Raw genomic sequence first — 18,105 nt, 5'->3', positions numbered from 1 at the left:
TTTATTTCTGTTTCTTTTTTTTTCTTTTCTCTCTTTTTCTTTCTTTCTTTTTTTTAAGAATTTCTGGGTGGGTTTTTGGCAAGGAGAATGACTGCCGCAGCCTGTGGAATTCCAGAGCCCTTCCAAGCTCTTTCTAGGCTCTTCTGCACTAAAGCTTTTCACTTCTGGACATCCCCCCTTAAGTGAGATGTGTCTTCTGGTTCCCTCTTTGGACAAAGGATTTGATTCCTTACTTTCCTCTAGTCTTAATCCCTCCCCTTCATGGAAGTTGTGCCTTGAGCCTCCTGAGGGTTCCTTTGGCCTGGAAAAGCCACAACGGAAGGTCCAAGAGAGCCCACAGCTGAGGACCTGCTCATATCAGGCCTCAGAACAGGTCACAGTGTGTTCTGTAGCTGTCCCAGTGCACAGAAACGTACTCACAGAATGCCCACCGTGTGATGGGGTTTATGGGCTACAGAGGGAGAGCCTACACTGCCCACCACTGGTGGGTGACAAGTTCAAGTTGCTGTACACTTTCATCATACATATTTTTGCTGTCCCACTGTAGTAAACTTCCTCATACTGAATTATCATTATTATTTTTTAATTAGAGATGTAGCCATGCACAAGAGTTGTTAATCCATTCTTAAACCTAGTCATCATTTTGGTTACTGGATGGTAAGTGTATTTTAGAAACAAAGTTTCTTGGATACTGGAGATTGCATGTTACAAGTTTAGACATTAAGAAGTGTCATGGAACCAACATTCTCTCTGAAAGCACATTGATAACCACCTGGAATCCCTATTTCCTTTACACATCTTTTTGAGGTTTACCTAACCATTCTTCAACTAATCAGCTTGATTCTTGGTTCCATAGACCATCTCCCGCTTGTAATTGCTGTGCACATCTGTATGTATTTATGTTGATTTTATGTATTTATTTCCTTCCCATTAGGCCTTAATCTCCTCGAGGACAGGAATCAGTGTAATCTTTGTTCTGCATCCCCGAGTGCCTGGGATTGTCCTGTGATACCTGTGCGTAGCCAGTAGATGAAGGGATCGTCCACTCTCTGAGGGGCACTTCAATGCTGGGTTGGCGTGTTTTACTAATCCTGCTTCCATCTCTTTATCAGCCAGTGCATGTCAAAAAATGCTGATGTCAGCCACGGGATGGTACAATTAGGAATGAAATATACTTCTGAAAATGTCTAATACACTTCAAAGTCAAGAGTACACTACTTATGGATTTTCCATGGCTTTGTAGGTAGTGAGATGGCATTTAAATTGAGGGTCTAAATTTCTGATTATGAGCAATTATCCATCTTATAATCAAATATAAATTTTCTAGCTAGTTCTTAAATATTTTAAAGTATGTTTCTCTTGCTAGATGCTTTTTAATTCTCCCTAGAGCATTCTGTTGGGCCCCTCACCATCATCTCCTGGATTTTGAATCTGCTCCCATAGTCCAGGGAGTTTCCCAGGGACCCCCTTTTGGAACAAGGTTCTCTGTCCTCTGGTATTGTTCCCCAGTACTGCTGACTCTCAGGTCCAGTGCTTAGATCTTGCACAATCATAGCTTTAGCTCATTCTTCAGTCTTCTCCTCCAGGCCTCTTGCTGGACTGCAGTCTGATTATACATAGCTGCTTTTCTCCCATGGTAACCTTGGACTATACACTTGGGAAATGCATTTGGGAGCTCTCCTCCTCTTCCCTCTGCCTGTGGCTGAATGCAGCATGCCCACCTTGCATATGCTGGCCTCTGCCTGCTCTTCTCCCCTTATGCATCCTTAGCAACCCACCCACCTGGGCTTGGCACTCTCAAGAGCCTCCCTCTATTTAGTGGTCTTCGTGGTCTACCAAATGACTTCAGAATGAATTGCCAATTAACTAGAAATGCTATATTTTGGAAATATACCTTCCTCTTTTTTTTTCTCTTGGAATATAAGTTCTTCATCCTGATGCTCCAGATGTATCCATCTATCCATCCATTAGTTTGAGGGAAGATTATATATTTTTGCATAAGGAAATCAACATGAAAAGAATAGCTGCTGACATATAAGATAGATTTTGAACAAAGGAGTAGGTTTGAGAGCCAGCCAGACATTGTTGAAAAAGGTGTCCTCTAATACCTTCTTTGTTCCCTTTAGCAAATGACCAATTTAGCATGAAGGGTGCTGGGAGAACCCCTCTGGCGTGGAGAAGATGACCTTCATGCTGTGTTCTCCAGGTCGGCTGAAGAGGAGGATGGAGGGGCCCTGCAAGAAAAGCTGACTCCTTCTAGCTGCAGAGGTTGTGCGATGGAGAAGAGGGAGGGAGAGAGCAGCACAGATGTCCCCCTTCCCAGGTACTTACTGCGAGGGGCAGTAAATTCCAAGACACAGATTGGGACTGGGCAGGAGGCTCAAAGGCCTTCGGAGCCAAGCTGGGTCAGGGTTGTGCCTACCAGATAACACAACAAGCTCGGGCAGAGGTAGCTGTGAGGCCTGTCATCCCCGAGCCAAGCTTGGATCCTATGTAGAGAGGTTCTGGAAAGAGCTGAGAGCACAGTTAGGAAACTTGGCAAAAGAGTGTCACCGTGCTGGGGTCAGATGGCTCTGCAGCACAAGTGCACATCAGACCTCCAGCCAGGCCTGATGGCAGTCACAGCCAGGCCTCAGGGGGGTCTCTAACCCCAACAGCAGCTGAGGTGAGGCAGTCAGCCAAGGGTCATTCCCCAGCCCTGCACAGCCCTAGCCCCAGCCAAGAACATGGAAATGGCTCTGACCACAGACCTGAGCTGTTGGTGCCAGCAGGGCAAGCGGCACCTGTGTGGGCAGGAGGGGGCCCTCAGGACAGGGAAGGGGACTTGCTCCTAAAATGTGTATGACCCTTGAGGTGCCATACGTCCTACCCACTCCTCCTCATTCACACATACATCACTGTCACTGAGCAGGGGAGGGGGGCTTTCAGATACTGGGAATTTTAAACAAAATGATATAAAACATTCATTTGGGGAGGAGGTATTGGGGATTTAAACCAGAGACAATTTACATAGAGCTACATCCCCAGCCCTTTTCATTTTTTTATTCTGAGACAGGATCTCGCTGGGTTGCTTAGGGCCCCGCTAAGTTGCTGAGGCTGGTCTTGAATTTGTGATTCTCCTGTCTCCGCCTCCTGAGTTGGTGGGATTATAGGTGTGCCCCACCACACCTGGATTAAATATTTCTTGAGTAGACTGTTAACTTTATTGGATCGAGATAGATTTTTAAGTTCAACTAGGTTTGCATTAGTCTTTCTCATCTATCTTTTGAGGGACCAGAGCGTTTACTGATGAACTACTGAACCTCGTTGTGTGAGATAAATTTTATGACTCTTGACACTTGGAGACTCGCCGTAGTTGAATCATTTGCCTTTCCTGGGATATGAACATAATAATAGCTTCTTCTAAGCAGTTTAAAATTGTAAATCGAAGCACTTCATTTTCAAGTCTGAGACACAGGTTGGTAAATGATGGCCTGTGGGCCAAATCTTGGCCCAGTGTCTGTTCTTATAAATAAAGTTTTATTGGAACACGACCATGATCGTTTGTTCACATGTTGCCTGTGGCTGCCTCAGTGTGGTGATAGCAGAGTGGAGTGGCTGCATTCAAGACCATGGAGCTGCAAGGCCCAGAGTGTCTGTCATGGGGCTCTTTGTAGGAAATGATTGCCAGCGCCAGGTGTTGAACATGGGGCTTTACTGAGCATCTTGCTCACTGTCCTCTTTAGACAGGTGAGGCCACTGAGGTTCTGAAAAGCCAGGTGACACATCTGAGACCCCACAGAAAGTAAGAGGAGGGGTTGAGACCGCAAACCATGGGACCATAAAACTGGTAAAAAGGCAAGTGGGTGAATCTTTACAGAGCAGAGTACTTTTGAACATCCTCCTCTCAAACAACACCCTCCAGCCTGCATGGGTATTAGGAATTAAATGTACTAATAAACCCCAGAGGAAAACTAAAGTAATGAATGAAAATTCCCTTCAACCTGCGGAATCATCTGGGTTTTGTAACAATGGAAAAGACCCAGTTCAAATAGTGGCTCTGTGCTCAAATACACATAAGACCTGCATTTGGGGACACTTGTATGTTTTTACACTAGGTAACTAAGCCCCCAAAGAGGATCCGGTATACCACTTTGCTTAGTTTGGGGATTTAGAAAATAACCTAGAAATTGATAGCTTAAATCTTAAATGAAATTCTGCCTCAGGGGACATCTGTCACCCTGATCTGCTTGAAGAGGCTGTCAGAGAAACCAGGGCTGCACGACTCCATGCCGCTTTCCAGTCTCCTGGAGAAACACTGGGGCAGAACAGAACAGTAGCCACGCTCTACCTGTGCCTCTCGTGGCTCAGAAGACTCTTCGTTGGCTCTTTCATTTGATTTCCCAACCAGCTTCCACTTCTGGGAGGAGGAGCTGGCCCTGCATCTCCGCTGAGACCGGGAGGAACTCGCAATCCTCACCTCACCTCACCCTCGGAGACGCCTGGCCCGTCAGCCCACACCCTTTGAAACATGGCTGCCTCCTCCCTTGGCTTCTCCAGGGCCCTGCTCATGCAACTCCCCCTGCTTGTCCTCAGCTCATCTTTCCTCTGTCCCCCACCCTCGAATGTCACCATCCCGCAGGGTTCCCATCTCTCCTGTCTCTCCTTCTTCTGTACATCCACTTGGGAAATCTCACTGGTGGTGGTGACTTCAACTACTAACTGACTGAGATGAGTCCACAACTCTCTTCTGAACCATAGACTTTAGTTCCCTTTACCTATAGAACGCTCCTATTCAATGTGCCTCATATCTCAAGCTCAGAATGTCCTGAGCTGAAATGCAGTGCTTCCCCTAACCCTGAAACCTCCTGCTAGGCTGCTAGGCTTCCTTCGGCGGCTCCCTGGATCTTTGAGGAATGAAGGTCCTGACTTGCACAGAGCCTTCTGTGAGCTGGTCACAGCAGCCTCCTCTTGGACTTCCCCACCTCTGCGATTTCTTGCCTCCTCCTTCCTATTTTTCTGTTCCTTTGTCCTACTCATCGTCACTCCCCCTTAGATCAATGAGAATATGATTGGCTTCCAGGATTCAGGTCAAGCAGCTGCCTTCTCCATGATAAGACACGGGCAGCAGGAAAAGAAGGACAGGATGCTTCTTCCCCTCCGCTGCACACGCGTGTCCCCTGAAGTCACCATCTTGAAGGAGCAACTTTGGCAGCGACCCCTCCCCTTGGATAGGGCTCTAGCTGACCGCAGTTGGTTGTGGAATTTTCCAGTCCTCCCACCCATCTGGGATTATCTTACTAGCCTGACTTTAGTAACTGTGGGCCAAGTGAGTGGTACTTCTTGGAGTAATTTATCAGAGTGCTGTTAGGGAAAGTCTTCTAGAGAAAACAATGCAATCGTCAGAAGCTGAGTGAGGTCTTATTGGGAGCAGAACACAGCACACGGCAGAGCATTTCCTACGTTTAGAGGAGGCGGCACAGTGGGGTTGGAGGGTGTGGTCTGTCAATTCCTGAACTTGAATTCTGGCACAGCTACCTTTTAGGTTTGTAACTGTGGGCAAATTTCTGAACCTGTCAGCGCCTCAGTTTCCTTGTCTTTGCAATGGAGACGGTAATAGTGGTATCTTCCGGATGAGATCATGGTGAGGGGTATATTCGTGTGTGTGCATAGAAACATGTGCGTGATGCACACACAAACACACATCTTTAGAACAGTGCCCAGCCTTGAGGGAGTGTTACCTGTTACTATTTTCAGCTTGTTCGATGACTAAAGGAAAAAAACCAAGGTTCAGTACCACTAGAAAGATCATTTCCAACTAGAGTTGAATAGTTTCCCCTCTTTTACACCAATAAAACCAACCACCAAACTCTCAACTCTCCAATTAAATTGTGCACTGAATAACAAGCTCCTGCATCTTGTGTTTGTTTAGGTTAGCCCTTTACACTAGGAAAATCGCTTTCACTTACTGTTATATTAGGCAGCAGTAAAAACAAGAAAAGAACGAACGGGCTTTTCGAACACACGATTCTTTACTTTGTGTGCAAATACTTTGATGGACTTCTTCTTAAATAGCTGGGTCAAGCAATTATAGAGACTTCAAACACCAGGGAGCCCTGTTAACAGGAGCCACTGTGCTCCTCTGAGTTTGTGATCTCTCTGGCCTTTGCTTCTCACAACAGTGAAGTCCCAGGAGGAAGGAGGACTGGGCATTACTGCCCTCAGTTTAGGTATAAGAAAACAATAAAAAGGCAACACACTCGTTCTGTGTCTGCTGACTCCCTGTCCTATCACATTCCAGTGGGTGGTTTCTAACTTTATTTTACTTAACTTTTTTCTTAATGTCAGGCTGTGCTGAACCCATTCAGACCCTGGCGATTTTGCCTAGGGGCCACAAAAGCCCTTCTGGTGACGTTTTCCAAATCCAGTGACTTCTTTAGGATGATTCTGATTCTTGGTTTTTCCTGCTGCTGCTCAAGAAGCCTAGTGATGCAAAAGCAGCTAAAGCGATTCTGGTAACGGCAAGCAGAAACCAGCTCAGCAGAGGAAACGGGCCTGTTCTGCACTCGCTCTTCCTCCTTGGTGTCGGTTTGGTGCATGGGGCTGACCTCCTCCTCCTCCCTGGCTCCAGCACCGCCCGCCACTCCGCTTCATGCCAACAGGATGTCCAGCCTGGGTTGTTCTCATGTCCTTGAAACCGATCTCCCTACAACCAACCTCTCCTATATACTTCTAACCTCTACTCCAATTGGGTGCCAGAGGAGTCTTTACAAACTGCAAATCCAGTCACATCTCTGCTCTTTACCTAAATCCCCTCAGTGGATTCCCACTGGTCTTGGGATCAACTAAGATTCCTTCACCAGGGCTGCATCATGGGACTGCCCCTGTGTATGTTTGAGGTTGCGAGCTGTTCAGTTATGCCTGTTCCTCTTGCTCTTGTGACACAGATGTCTACACTTCCAGACACCCTTACTATTAGGGGTGACCATGTGACTGGAGTGTGACACTGTGCCATGTTGAGGCCTCCAGGGAGTGTGACGAACGATCCTACCAGATGCGTGGATGGTAATACCATGACGTTGAGGGCCACGTGTTCAAGACCGCAGAGGGGGGTGAGAATTACTTATTGTGTATCTGAAATTCAAATTTAACTGGGTGTCCTGCAGTCTTATTTGGTAAACCTGGCAGCCCTACGTTGAGTTCAGCCACTTACCAGATTCTTCACCTTAGGTAAGAACTTTACTGGAGAGAATTAAGGAAGCTCTACTATTTCGGATGCCTAGCACAGTGTCAGCGCTACACTTAGTGACCCCAGAATGCTTCCTCCTTAGGAGAGTTCACATACAAGCCTGCCCTTTCTCGTCCTTCTGGGCCTGGCCTATTGCAGGACATAGGACTCACCATCAGGTCCTCCAGTTACATCCACATCGGTTGAACTCACACAAACAGAGAGCAGAACAGTGGTGAGGCTGGGGCCAGGGAGAAAGGGTAGCCATGGGTCAAAGTGCAAAGCATTGTGCATTTCAAAATTGCAAGCAGAGTCGATTCTCAGTGTTCTCCACACACAAGAATGGTAAGTATGGGAAGTTAAGTCACTAGATTTAGTCATTCCGCAAAGTGTGTGTCAAAATGTCCATCGCACCTCCTAAACACAGACACTCAACGTCAGCTAAAACGTGAAATGGAAAGAAGAGATTCCAATGGAAAAAAAAGATATGATTATCAATGTTTTAAAAGTTTAATCCTATGATTCATATTCGTGATAATAAAAACTACTGTTATAAAATATTCCATTACTGTGATAAGAGCCACATCCTTTGTGTGCCACGTACCAGGTACGTGCTAAGCCCTTCATGTGTGTGGTTTTATCCATTTCTTCCAGTGAGCCCGTCAAAGAGGTATGACATAATTTCCCCTGGATGGACGTAACACACAGAGTCTGGGTCACTGCCGAGGTTCGCACCATGGAGCCGAGCGGTGGCAGCCTGCTGTCGGACTCCTGAGTATGCTGTCTCACCCAGAACACCAGGACATCTGTACCTGGCAAGTGAGTCCAGGCCTTCACCGGTGAGCGTTCTTTCGTACTCAACCGGACGACTTTCCTTAGCCCCTCTGTAAGCCTGGGGAGTTGATTTTGCTGCCCAGCTGGTAAGTCAACCATCCCTTTTGCACCCAGAGCTGATTTTATAGAAATCTAAATACACTTTACTAGTTTTACATGTTAACACTAAAAGGGAAAAAAAAGGTTCCCTGTTTGCCTTTGAGTCAAGGCGACCCTTTGGTTTTATGGGCTTGTTTTAGTAAGTAATTATCCTGGTAATGCCAAGGCCTCCTTTATGGAGCCATAAATGCGTCCTGGACAGCTCAGGCTAACGAGCAGGCCCTTCATTTGAGGCCCGCCCGCCAGCCCTGCTCAGCTAACTGCGCGCCCGCCGGCCGGCCAGCCCCTGCAGATCGCTCTTTTTCTCTGGAAACCTCCTATGAAACCATGTGAAGGGGGAAAGAGGATCAGATAATTGGGATCTTTAAGATGGTTATTATGAAAAATGTTCTGGAACCAATTCAAATACCAATCAGAAACCACATTGTTCAACTAAATCACTTTCAGATGCCACATAAGATACAAAATACAATTATTTCCAGTTTAAAAATATAATGTTCCTTTAGAAAAACACAGTATTTTATTTTATTATTTTTTAAAAAATCTGCCTTGGCTGGAATTCAGGCCCCTCACAGATGATGTACAGACAGGCTTTGTGCTGGTCCCTTTAGATTCGGGGCCTATAGACCTCACTGTAATGTATTTAAAAGTTCCTTAAAATGGATGTGACGGCTGTTTTCTTTGTGTATTACAGAAATATACAGAGTTCAGAGGCTCCACGGCTACACTTCGGGCATGTATGTCATTAAAAGAATGAAGAAAAGATGATGGCGGTGCTGCATTAAACCCCCTAGAAATGCTGGCGGAATTCACGGCTCCAGGCTCTTCTACCGGACAGGCATCCGTTGGGTGAAGCAGTTTCCTTCTTACCTTTTCTACCTCTCTCTGTCTCCCGCTCCCCTCCTCTCCTTCCTTCCGTCCTTCTTTCCTCCCTCCCTCTCTCCCGCTCTCTCTCTTTTCCCCTCTTTCATTTACTTCCCGTCCTCTTCTTGGCCACAGAATATCTGGGTGTCGTTTTCACCCCTGGAAAGGCCGATACCACAAGGTCTCTGTCCGTCTCTGCTTCTCTTGACTGTCTTCTGCACCTTGGGGGTAGACTGTTCTTCCTCTGCCCAGACACACTCTTTTCTCTCTGGCTCAGGATTCCCCGAATCCGCCACTGTTTATCTGAGCCGTCCCCACTGTGACGGGGAATACGGGGTCAACACACAGTGTGACCCCAGGAGTGATTTCAGTTACAGCAGCTCCCACGTGATCCATCAGACTCTGGGCATGAATTTTAATGGACTCAGAACCCCTTCTCCCGCCTGAGGTCACTGGCTCTCAGAGCAAATCTTCCACAAACTGACATGGACCCTGGAGAAGTTGTCTGCTCTGTCAAGAGAGGTATGGATCTTGCCTTCAGATCTCTGGGGCATGCTGTCCCCCTCCGTGGAACTGGAGGGAAACACCAAGCCATTAGAGAGTATAGAATTACTATGGTTGAATGTGGAAAAACCCAGCCCACTCAGAGCCGTGTCTGACAGCAGGGGCGGGAGCCTGAGGCTGGGTTCTGCTCTGGCTTTGCCATTGACAAGCCGCGTGGCTGGGCAAGTCGCCTGCTCGCCCTAGGTTCAGGCCACAAGCTGTACGGAGGGCTGGTGATGAGACCCCCAGTTCTGTGGGGGCGAGCTGAGGAGGGCAGGGTGGGAGGTGCAAACACTGCAGCATACAGAACCCAGTCTCCCAAAGTCCCTAGCGGCGGGAGAAGGACCAACAACGGCGCTTCAGGGTCACTGGCAACACAGGCAGTGTGATCCAGGGCTCTGTTCATCTCTGCTGCCAGCCAGAAAGCCACCTGGGCACAAGGACTGTGCCTCTCTCTCATCTCTGTGTCCTCTCCTCTGCGACTGCTTGTTGAATGTGGGGAGACGGGAGGAGCCTCGGTGACACTCGGAAGAGCGAGAGGAAGAGACAGAAGGAGGCAGGGATCAAGCAGAAGAGCACTAGGGAGGTGCAGGGGCCACAGTAAGGGCAGGCCGATCAGCAGCCCCAGGAGAGGAGAGTGGCTGCTCACTGTCATGCCCCCACCTCCCACACCTCTTATAAACACACAAGCAGAGGCCTCTCTTTTCCCACTTTTTAAAAAACTGGAATACTATATACAACTTGCTTCCTGTATCTTGCTGTTTTGCTTTCAAAATGCTGTAAAATCCCTCGAGGTCAATTAGGAGCCATCCACCTCTCTTAACTCAATCTTTTTAAACAATGTCATTGACAAGTAAAATTCATGTATTTTCAAGATGTTCAACACGATCATTTGATATGCAGATGCACAGAGTCACGATTACCACCATCAAATCCATGACCACCCATGGTAACCAGTGTGTGTGTGTGTGTGTGTGTGTGTGTGTGAGATTTAATATCCAATTTATTATCAAATTTAAAGTAAACGATCAGAAATTTAAACCATTGTTAATTGTGTAATAAGCAGAATAGTGAGAAAGTCAATCTTTAACCAAATATTACATAGCAACAGAAGACGTGTTAAATCTATGACCTACCTTTCAGAGCTTGCTGTAGACTGTCTTGCATACTTCTTACTAATGTGAGATGGACTAATTAGTACAAAGGGACAGAATGGTCTAGGAATGAGCAGAGAGTAGGTTCAGAAACACTCAAGCACAGCCTTTCTTCCCATAAGATCCTTGACAGCTTGAGTTACTTAATAGAAAAGAATTACTGGGGAGCGGGGAGGGGGTGCAGAAGATTAGGGCCAGTAGAAGGTGAGAAATGGAAAATGTGGACCTGATCATTACATCCAAATGGTCACCTCAGCTGAGCATTCTGCATCTAGAAGGAAAACTGGCTTAAACCAACCCGTGAGGATGGGTGGAAGACCACCCTCAGATTAGAGACTCAGCCCCAACCTCAGGAAAGAAAGTGGTCTAAGCAGCACCATTCAGAGAATTTGTGTCTGTTTTGAGGACTAGAAAGATGCCTTCTGAGGAAAATACTGGAAACGTCTAAAAGATAAGGAAATCATGAGCTGGAAGTATGCGTTTCTGCAGGACAAACCGTGCCAGGAAAATTATACTCCTTAGAGAAAAACTTCATAATATTTAGGAGAAAATAAAGTAGAATCGATGTTATTTGTTAGAGTTTTACAGACTATTTGGTTCAAAAATTGCAAAATTGTGTTTTTTAAGTTATTTTGAGAGTTTGTTTCAATTGGCATAAATTATAATATGTTACAGAGGCTGCTTGTGAGACAACCAAGGGAGAGACAAGTTCAGGGCTGCAGGCCGGGAGGCAGGACTGTTTCTATCTCTTTCTTATAAATATTTTTATTGCTTTCTGACAGAAAAATGAAGTGGAACATTAATGAAGTTGGCATTTAAATGCTTAGTTTGGGAATACTAGAAGATGGCAGTATTAAGAGATGAGGTTATTTCTCATCTTTCACTGGATTCTATGAGAAGCCAGAAGGAGAGAATTTATTTATTCATTTATTCAGGCAAACATTTATCTCTCCATAATCATACCGATCCCATAATAAACACAACAGGAAGATATGGAAAACAGCAACTCTCTATTATTAAGCTTGCTTTTAAACTTCCTCATCCTTAAAATGTAGATAAATGCAGCTAATTCCAAAGGTGCGTGTTGGGTAATGATCCCATGAAGCAGCATAGTGCTTAGCACAAAGTCAGGATCCTTAGGGCAAATGCATTGAGCACCTACTATATGCTAGGTACTCTTTAATTGTTTTATGTATCAATTTGTCGGATGCTCACAACAACTCTCAGTCATCTCAATCTCAGTTTATGGGTCAATCTCAGTTTATGGGTAAAGAAACCAGTTCACAGAGTTTTAAGTAACTTGCTTGAGCCTGGAGCCGTGTGGCTGAGATTCAAACCCAGACAGTCTGACTCCATTGCTCATGCCTGGGAGCTATTATGGTCATTACAACAACTACTAGGCTGGGCTGAAATTGCAGCAATAAGAATTTAAGTTTAGACATAAAGTTCTTAACTATAGAGATTATACCAAAAAGTAGGATGGAAAATTTTAAAATATGAAAATCCTTAGAGACTTCAAAGCATATCCCAGGTGTCAGTTGGGGTCCTATCATCCTTTGGAGACCTAAGCCAATCTGTATGGGTTCAAGGTCGGAGCTATCTCTAGATTTCTCAGTGACTTCCTTCCTTGTGGGTTTCTCTGCCTTGTCTTGGATTCATCCTGTATCATCCCCCAACATGAGCTTGGTGTGGTGGTCGTACTGACCATCTGAGAGGTTTAGGGGAGAGGTCACACCACACGTAGCATGACGAACTTCCTGGCTCCAACTTTCACACGAGAGCAAATTCGCTTGGCAAATGTGCCAGTTTCATCCATCTAGCAAGTTGTGGAGCCAGGACTCCAGGCAGGGCCTGCTGGCCGAGGGGCCCATCAGCCAGTGCAAGGAAGAGAGAGACGGCTTCATTCCTGCAGCTGTTCCTTGGGAGGCCTGCATTTGCTCTCCATTAACAAAAGTAAAACAGGAATCACTGAAACAAAGGTAAACCAGTCCCAGGGAAAAGTTCTTCTAGAAACATGAATGGGCCCCAAGTAAAAACAAGACAATCACATTGAAAGTTAGAAGTGTTTCTACCGTGTCCACTTGTATGGAGCACAGGGGGGTCCTTGCCATCTGACCTCTGGTTGGTTTGGGCCAGTGGCAACCTGGCAGGAGGCTGGATAGAGGAGGTCAGGCTGCTTAGGGCCTCAGCTGTCTTGTAGGGCCTGAAGTGATCACCAACCTGAGGCTCGAAGCCTAGTGAATTCCAAGGGGAGAATTGGCAGAATGAGAGGCCTTGGGGATGCCCTAAGCTCCTGTGGGCGCATAGGCAGAGGTCAGTATAGCCAACTCAAAATTCATGTCTACATTAAAATGCCTTTTCCTACAATGGTGGCTCAGCCTCACAGCTGCATTCAAGTTTTCTGTCGTCCTTGAGTGTGAAGACACACAGTTTTCCTCCATTCATCAATGCAGTCATTTTCAAGTGTAAGTGATGAAAACCATAAACGTACATTTTAATTTTTATGATTATGAAGTATAAAAATAGAATTGCCAGGGATGCATATTTTAGTGTGATATATGATGAAGGTTTATGGTGTTTCCATTAAACAGGATGACCGAAATATTTTGAATTGTTCCTTTGTCTAAACATGCCAAAGAATGTCACACCTCAGGACAATGCACAGCTCCCACTGGGACGGGGCCAGGGTGTGTCTTTGATCTAGGGGAAGGCAGGCTTTGTAAAGAGGGAAGAGAGAAGGGGAGGGAAGGGAAGATTCCCTGCGTGGTGCACCCACCCAGGCAGACTGCTTTTAGGAAAGAGCAGATATGGAAGCTGAGTATCTAGAAATTAATTTCCTGAAAACTATTTGTGTTCGCACATCTTTTGAAATGTTTTGTGTACCCTTGGGAGTAAGCATACCAGTTTGAAGATATATATATATATATATATATATATATATATATATATATATATATTCAATATAGTTTCTTAAAATTTTAACAAACATTTTACCCCAAGTGGTAAAACAAAAGTGCAGCCAGAGGCAAGAGTGGACGTGAGGGCCAAGGCCACTGAGACTTGGCACTGGGTAGGCACACAGTGGGAGAGGTTCTGTGTAGATATGTGTCAATCATCAGGAATTCTGTTCCAATAGTAATTTCACTGCAGTGTAAACTTCATGTGACTACCATTGCCAAATGTTTTTTTCTTTCTGAAAAGTGACTTTTAAATGAATTACTTAAATTGAGTGAAGATAACAGAAGTCATTCATCTTAGCTCCAGTGACTTCTCCTAGTTTAGGTTCGCACAGGAGGCCCTACTCATTATGAAACATCACAAGACTCTTTCACTTTACAAATAAGAGGAGAAAATAGGACCAAAACTCTTAAACAAAATGCACTGGGTTAATTTACATTGATGAATGTCACAGGCTTCAGATTACTCCTAGAATCAGTTGAAGATTTACTTCAAAAGTCCTAAACATGTTAGAGTGTCCAATAATTCAGGTTATTTAGTAAGTAAACCTTGCTATTGAAGCCAAAGAAATCAGGCCTTTTATCTGCATTTCAGAAAAGTGGAAAATAGCAAGATCTCAGTATAAACCAACGATTTGTTTTCAATTATTTGGCATGAAGTCTCACAGATTTTAAACTCAGTCTTAACTCTCAGAATACCTTGCAGCAGAAGCTCTGGACATTGTAAGATAAATGGTCCCCGGAGCACCCCAGCAATTGGAGGTCTACCCCAGTGTGTTCCACAGCGCCCCCCCCTGGGTTTTAAGGAAAGCTGGACACAGCTTTAGTAGCCTAAGCAAAGCTGGTGGAGCCAGAGCCTGGTCCAGACCTCAGAAGTGTTTGTGGGAAAAGCAAAGGAGAAGGAATCGCAGGAGAGGAAAGGAGGAAGGAAGAAAGGGCGGGGGGCAGGGCGGGGGGCAGGGCGGGGGGTGGGAAGACGTGTCAAGAGAAAGACAAACAGGGCTGTGCGTGCTGGGCCAGCAGCAGGCACCACTCTGCCTGGGTCTGCCTGGGTCTTCGTGCGGGCGCCATCGTTACCTAACTCTATTTAGGGAACTTTCCAAAACACAGAGAAGCTTTGTGGGTCTGGCTCTGAGAGCTTATGCAACCAATTGTTTTGGGAGCAGCCTGGAAACTTCACAAGAGAACTGAGTTCTCAAGAGATCAACAGTTTGACCAAGAGATCAAAGGTTTGGTGCACTGGGGCTGATGTCCAGAAAGCCTTCCAAATGGTGAAGATTTTCCTCCTTGTTAGGGCAGTTAAGGCATAAGAAAATAGCAATTGGAGGCACTTACGAGCAGCTTTCTTCATGGTTCACAGTGTTCCCTGAATGTCAGTGGCCTCTAAACTCCTGGAAACAGAGTATGCGACCAGGATTATGATCCCCGAAGCACTGATGAACAGAGACACAATGGGAGTGGTTTGCAGCACCAGAGATGTGTGGCTGGTTCCAAGACTCTGTCTTCCAGGTTGACAAATTGCGTAAGCAGCATGGAGAGCGAGGGGGAGCTGTGAGAGATGAGCAATAGCTTGGTGGGGTACAGAAAGACATCCTAACTTCCTAATACTCACTCCAGTTCCTGAGGGCTCCAAAAATATTTATCAAACCCATCAGAAGATCCAAAAGCCATACCATGAAAATAGACAGTAGTTAATAGTATGGTGCTATGGAAAACATAGCATGGTAATTAATAGCAACTCACCCATATTTTTATGTTTGTTTAACAGGAGAATATTAAAATGCTAATTAGCAATCCTTAATAACTAGGAGATGCTTAAAATTTACTGGAAGTTTAGAGTCTGGAAGCAAAAAACCAATTTCCCCAAGATTTTATAAATCATTGTTTTGGCTGCTGGGACAATCTCAGAGGTCCTCCAATTGCACCAGGACTTTCTGGTTCCCTGTTGCAGTTAGAATCAGATTTCATACCTGGGGCTTATTAGATTGGGAAGTCAGGCAGTTGGCATGTGTTTTTATTATGGTGAAATGTATCTGGACTTAAAAAGCATTACGTATTTTCTGATTTCTTTCTTTTCCTTCAATGGTACAGGAATGTTTTAATTGGGTATTGTGACTGAAGGCTCCATTTGCATTGATTACCTGTGGGGATCTGTTTTCATCCTTCTGAATATTCCTCAACACAGCCTTTCCCTCAAACATCCTTAAAGCCAGAGCTTTAAGCCTAGATCTGTGGGCCCCTGAGTCCCCTGCTTGAAGTTCTTTGGGCTAAGTTGTCCAGTTTAGCTCTCCCCATTGTTCAATTTCTCTGAGAACAGCTGGAGTCTGGTTTTCTCTTGTGCTTCGTGGATAGTCATCTTTATCCAAATTGACACAAACAAAAATTCAAGTTCTTTATGCTGAGATGCATTCTGGTCTCACATAGCTCCTTTCCACTGAAGACACTTAGCCATGATACACAAAGCTTGTTCTGAGGACAACCAAGCAATGGTAGCTGAGGGGCTTGGACAGCAGAAGAGCTGACCAGGCCAGGCGACGGTCCTCATCGGAACGTCACTTGGAGGATGCCTGCTTCTCAGCTGCAGTTATACTGCCATGGGTTTTCCAGAAGGAGTGCGCGTTCCGACGTAGGAAGTTTACAAGGGAGGCTTCCCAAAGGGACATGTGTTTCTCCTCACTTGCTCCCCTCCTAATTTCAATTAGGAACCCACTGATTAACCCCAGGACACAATTTATGGGAGAATCTTATTTCTATTAATTTCATGAACCCAGAGAAAAAGGGAGATGCTTATAACTCATGATGGCAAATTATGCAGGCTGACAGGCTATATTTACTAAAAGATATAGACTGGCTTCCCCCCCCCCCCACCCCGGAAGAATGTGGGAGCTCTGAATTTAAAAGCTATTTGCATAACCTGACTGCTTCAGTACTGCCTTATAGATACCGTCTGTTCAAGCAAGAGAAAATGCTGAGTATCTGACTGAATTTTGTCAGCACAATAAGGAGTTAATTAGCGAAGGATGTAAGAAGGAAACCATGGCCACCATTCATCAGAGAACACGCATTTGAATGTGATAAAACACCGGGGTGCTGAAAACTCAAAATAAAATGGAATGAGCGAGAAAGTAAATTTTCCCAGAGGTAGATTGTATCACAATGTTTATCCATCTTGAACCCATCCATCTTGACCCAGCTTCTGCCAGCACCGCTCTGGCCAACTTGCCTCACCGCATCTCCACTTCCACTACTGCAACCCACAAGTCGTCCTCCACACAGCTGCCAGAGCGATTAAAAGAGTTGGATCATGTTTCCCTGCTTATTTAAAATTCATTAAAATTCCCATTGCATATTGAATAAAACACAAGATTCCTCTCGGATATTATTTCATTTTTTTTTTTTTTTTCCAGATCTTCTTTCCTACTATGTTTTTCTCAGTCATTTTCCTCCAGCACCATGGCCCTTCTTTCTGGTCCTGTAGAATATCCTGCCTCCAGACCCGAGGCCCTGAGAACGAGCCACGGGCCCAGTCCTTTCTAGGCAGCTCATCAGAGTTAGCACGTAGATTATTTTCTTACCACATTATGTTGTTTCATTTTCCTTGAAACACTTGCACTCTCGAAATTACCTTTGTATGTTTAATGCTTTTCTAGAATGGAAATTCAAGTATCAGGAAACTGTTCTATCCTGTTTGCGGTTAAACTGCTGGGATTTTGAACAATGTCTTTCATATATTAAGTGGTCAATAAATCCATGTGAAAGAAACGAGTGCTCTGTTCTCCATCTGTTCTTGCAGATTGAGGCTTTGATGTCTCTCACAGAACCAAATGCTGACAGTGTTCTCTGGAGGTGCGGTCCTTGGGTCTATGCTTTATAGGTGAAACAAAATCATAATGAGAGCTTTTTTTGTATGTGGGACTGGGGATTAAACCCAGGGATGCTCTACCACTGAGCTGAGTCCCAAGAAGCCCCTGTTCTGATTTTTATTTATTTTGAGATAGGATCTCGCTTAGATGGCCAGGTTGGCCTCAACTTTTGATCTTCTTGCCTCAGCCTCCCAAATGACTGGAATTACAGGAGTGCACCACTGCACCTGGCTAAAATCTTTGTTTTTAAAACCTCTGGGTAGGGTTCCATGGAATCTCATTTTAGAGGTAGGTGGGGTTAGGGAATTGGGAAGTGATGAGTTAAATTGGTATCTTCAATACTTATTATGATTTAGGCACTGTGATTGGTATTTGACACATCTAAATCAAGATTTCATATGACTTAGATTTTAGAGAGAGAGAGCCTTGTGATTCAAACCCCATGAAGTCAGAGCTAGCCAGATAGGCTGAGGGATGACTCAGGGACAGTGGTAAGACTGTGGGCAGGATGACATTGTAGGAAGAGTGTGAACTTGAAATCAAGAATTAGTGCAAATTCTAATCTGCCACTCATTAGCTCTGTG

The 18,105-nt window shown here is 45.2% G+C and overlaps 1 protein-coding gene across 2 annotated transcripts in view; it reads left to right on the top strand.

The window, feature by feature from the left end:
* The window catches only part of Ntmt2 (N-terminal Xaa-Pro-Lys N-methyltransferase 2), a 40,109-nt gene extending 30,487 nt beyond the window's left edge, over positions 1-9,622 (top strand). The window contains exons 5-7 of one of the 2 annotated variants that reach the window (XR_013344269.1): positions 2,207-2,323; positions 7,862-8,127; positions 8,835-9,622. The gene's annotated coding sequence lies outside the window, so the exon portion shown is untranslated. Of the gene's footprint in view, positions 1-2,126; positions 2,324-7,861; positions 8,128-8,834 lie in introns of both variants that reach the window. The other variant, XR_013344268.1, reaches the window with a different exon arrangement.
* Positions 9,623-18,105: the final 8,483 nt, after the last annotated feature.

Source organism: Urocitellus parryii, chromosome 9 (assembly GCF_045843805.1).
Source record: "Urocitellus parryii isolate mUroPar1 chromosome 9, mUroPar1.hap1, whole genome shotgun sequence".
Classification (NCBI taxonomy): domain Eukaryota; kingdom Metazoa; phylum Chordata; class Mammalia; order Rodentia; family Sciuridae; genus Urocitellus; species Urocitellus parryii.
This window is presented reverse-complemented; position numbering and strand designations above follow the sequence as displayed.